Raw genomic sequence first — 4,397 nt, 5'->3', positions numbered from 1 at the left:
GGCTTTCTATCACATGCTGCAAGCAAGTTATCAATCAAGGGAACAAGACCGCGAGTATGAGCAACGCATCAGAACGATTGGGCCACACGGCCGTTCGGTATGATTCTTAACAAAGCCACACGGCCACACAATTCATATTAATTAGGGTTTACCAATTTCAAGGTTGGTAATATGTGGCTAGATTTTAGGGTTTCAGGATCAAATGATCTAGCAACCTATCTTTCATGCAATATGTAAATAATCCTAAACCTTAAATCAATCATTCAAGTTTTAAGCAATATGGGATTTAAGGTTTCAAGGCCTTTAGGGATTTAAAACGAGATTTAGGGTTTTGGTTTTGAACATTCAAACAATACCTCACGGCCAAAGTATATGCCTCATGACCAATGGGTGCAATAGGTTTAACTCTTATGCATTTAGTTAACATGTAATTTCAATCCTAAGACGGTTTGTTTCTATCAGTTCATGATTCTATCAAACAAACAAACCAACCAGCCAAGCAATGAAACAAATCATGCGGCCACTTGATTTTAGTTTCAATACAATCCTAACATTAGATTCTAATTTCAATTGCAATCAATCAGTAGTGATCAGGTTCAGATATGAATGCAACAAGGCCACACGGCCACAGGATATGATCTAGAAAGCCACATGATATGATCTAGAACAATTTAACCTAGAATGTATTAAGGCCACACGGCCACAATCTAATTCGATTTCAAAGTGATAAAACTAGGTCATTAGGGTTGTAACCAAGTCAAGCAATTCAGATTCAGGTTTAAACAATCCTAATCAATATTTTCTAGGTGATCAAACAAACAATTAAGTTTCAAATCAAAATTAAAACCGATTTTCCAATTTAGGGTTTTAGGGATTTCGAAACTTTGATCTTTCAAAACCTTTAAGGTTATGATTTTAATTGATCAATGGATCAATCTCGATTTAGGGTTTAGGGGATCGGACTTATTTGAGCTCCGATTTACTCTTTTGGGGTTTGATCTATTATCCTAGGGTTTTATCTTAGAGATTAGTTTTTAGGGTTTCAATCTTTACAAACAATCCAAATTCAATTTTCATGTTCTTAGAATTAGGGTTACCTTTTGTTTGCAGATTGTAGAAACCGGACCACAAAGAGAACCTCGAACGGACGCGAGCTGGAACGAGCTGGAGTTGAAGTCGCGCGAGCTGATCGCTGTCGGGTCGCGAGCTGGCTGATCGGGGAACGCGAGCAGTAGCTGTCCGGAATGCAAGCTGAGAATGGATGGAGCTGAGGCTGTGTTCGTCTAGTATCAGGAACACTTTAGGGCTGGGGCTGATCGGATGAACACGAGCAGGAACGCTTGCAAGAACAGATTTGGGTTCGTTGGGTTAGGGTTCAAGGTCGCCGGCTAGGTTTTTGGGTTTAAGGGTTTTCGATTTGCTCAGAGAGTTTAGAGACTCGTGCTGATAACGTGTTGTAAAACGAAGGTTTTAGGTCTGAATATTTATGTGTTTCATTAAAGAATAAGTGTTCCCTTATATAAGGGATTACAAGATAAGTAAAAAGGAAAGTATCCAAAACCTAAACCCACTAGGATTAGGAAAACTACTAATATATAATAATGGAAAGATAACAATTACAAGGAAAATGAAAGATGATTTCCTTTTCTCCAAGCCGCCTCTCTCTCTCTCTCCATGTCATGGCCGACTCTCTCTCTCTCTCTCTCTCCAAGTCGTGGCCAACTCTCTCTCTCTCTCTAGTTGTATGGGCCGATTATGGACCAGACCGGTTATGGACCGGACCGGTTATGGACCGGACCGGTTATGGACCGGACCGGTTATGGACTGGGCCGGTTATGGACATTCAGTAATTGATTTATAACACATTAAGGGTAAATTTGATATTTAAGAAGTTGTCAAGCATAAAATGTTTTCAGCTCTAGTTATTGTTTAAAGAGAAAAATAAATTATTAAACAAATTTTTGTTATATGCCTCTTTGAATGGTTAAAAGGCTATCCATCTGACCTATTAGTCAAAATATGAGAGGTAAGTAGCTTGAGAGTTCTGGTATCTTGGAATCTCCCTTCTCTTCCACTCTTCTTCAACCACCGTCGATTTCAATCCATAACATAACTTCTTTTAGCAGAGAATCTTCTTGTAAGTTTGAAGTCTTTCTTCTCATCATCTCACTCTTCTGATTCTAATCTGAAACATATAAGCTTCAGTTGAGGAATAAACTCGTCACGTGAAGACGTGGTGACAACAATTCCTCAGCAGAAAAAGCTAAAAATAATTCAAAACTGATAACGAAAGATAATTAAATATTGAAACAAATTTTTATCACTAACGCATTTGCTAAACAACTATCATAGTACCTCTTCTGCACCACTAACCAATGTCCACTAGTGACTTTCCGAAAGCTATCTATAACTTTGGCTTCTTTTCCAAAATCATTTTATGCACAATATTCATGGCTACTGCAACTTCAAAAACTTTTGCAAGATCAGAAAATCAAGTTATAGGAAGGACGATGAAAGCAGCAGCTACTTTTTGAAAAACTGTTTGAAATAATTTTGTTCGCATATTTGTTATCAAAGTGATTCTATGTGTCCATCTAAAGTTGATTTTAAAGTAGAGAGTGGAGATCGTGGCTTGTTAGAGGCAGTTAAAATAATTAGTTTGCTTTCTTTTTGTTTTAAGTGGAGAAGACGTAAACTGTTTTAAATATTTTCAATTGTTTTTCTTTTTAATAATTGCTTTTTTGAAAAGTAAAACATTAATTATGTGGCATAATTTGATTGGTAGAGTAACTTGTGTTTTACTACATAAAAGATAAGAAAAAATATTTGTTTTCTTTAACAAATTACAATTGGTTGTAATGTATCTCCAATTTTTAAATAATACTCCATGTAAGAGGAATATTCTTTCAATCCACAAATCCATTGTATCCTTCTGGAGAATATTTGACAATAATGAAAATTTACAAAGTTGGTGTTTAATGTTTGTCAATACACCAGTTCAAAAAAAAAAAAAAGGCGTCAATACACTGACATGAAATCAAAGGCCATCGACCCTTTGCCATGCCAACAATGTAGGTGTGTAAGACAAAAGAATCTAGCACTGTTATAATTTAAAAATGCCAAACAACTTGGAACCGGGCTTAGTAAAGTTTCTAAAATTGCACTGAAAGCCCAACAAAAGCCACAACAAAACATAAGTACAAGCCTTATATTATGATTACATAAATTTTACACATTGGAAACGTTTATACTGTTTTCAATGCTGAATCATTAAATTCTACAGAAATTAGCTTATACACTAGAGAACTTTACCCTAATTAACTAAGGGAAAGTTATTGGTAAATAAATTCTCGTAGACTTTGAGAATTTAAGAGGGTGGTGTATTCAAGTGAGAATTTTAGGTGATTTGTATTAAAATGACAAATTAACTGTTATCAAACATAAATTTTAAAAACTCATTTAAAATCCACTGTTATTGAACTTAACATTTCGTAAAATATTCTAAAATCTGATGTTATTGAAAATATTTTAAGTTGTGGAGTTTTAAAGTTTTTAGGTGATTTTAGGATGTTTGGGCGGAGTTTCTTAGTTAAAAAAAATTAAAACCCAAATCTCATGGTTTTAGGTTATATTCTAGAATGGTGTAAAGAAAATCACCTAAATCTCTGCAACTTATTGAAATCATTGAAAACTCCATCAAAAATCAAATCAGCTCAAATGTTATATTGAATACACCCCCCATTAAAGATTCAATTGTTATTGATTCTTGGATTTTAAAAATCTTAATAGAATCCATTGTTATTGGTTTATGAATTTTCAAAATTCATTCAAGTCTCTTGTTATTCAAAAAAATTTAGTTATTATTGATTCTCTAATTCTAACTAAATCTAGTGTTATTAGGAGATGAATTCTATTCATTTTTACTCATAAGGCTCAACTTTCAAAATATCATATGTATCCATGTGATTTTCAAAATCCATATGATAAAAAAAAACAAGAAAAAAAATAGTTATACTTACCAAATATCTATTGCACATTAAATCCAATTATATGTCCAAAACTATAGTTTATAACATTTCATGTACTTTTACATTATCAATATATGATTATTTTTATACTGTTTTACCTTTTTGAATAATATAATCATATTTATAAAAATTCATATTTATAAATATTAAAAAATTAAAAATAATTTGTTTTAAAAAAGTTTCAAAAAGCATTTTTCGAATTTCAATTTTTTTTTGAAAAAATAATGAAAAATTTTGAATTTGAAAAATATAATTCGAAATTTTTAAAGAAAACTTTTTATTTTTCGTTTTTATTATTTATATATCTATAAAGTAAGGGGTAAAATAATTTTTTGCATTTTTCATGAAATCTGTTTTGGTAATTTTCTT

The sequence above is a fragment of the Brassica oleracea genome, chromosome C1 (assembly GCF_000695525.1).
Source record: "Brassica oleracea var. oleracea cultivar TO1000 chromosome C1, BOL, whole genome shotgun sequence".
Classification (NCBI taxonomy): Eukaryota; Viridiplantae; Streptophyta; class Magnoliopsida; order Brassicales; family Brassicaceae; genus Brassica; species Brassica oleracea.
This window is presented reverse-complemented; position numbering follows the sequence as displayed.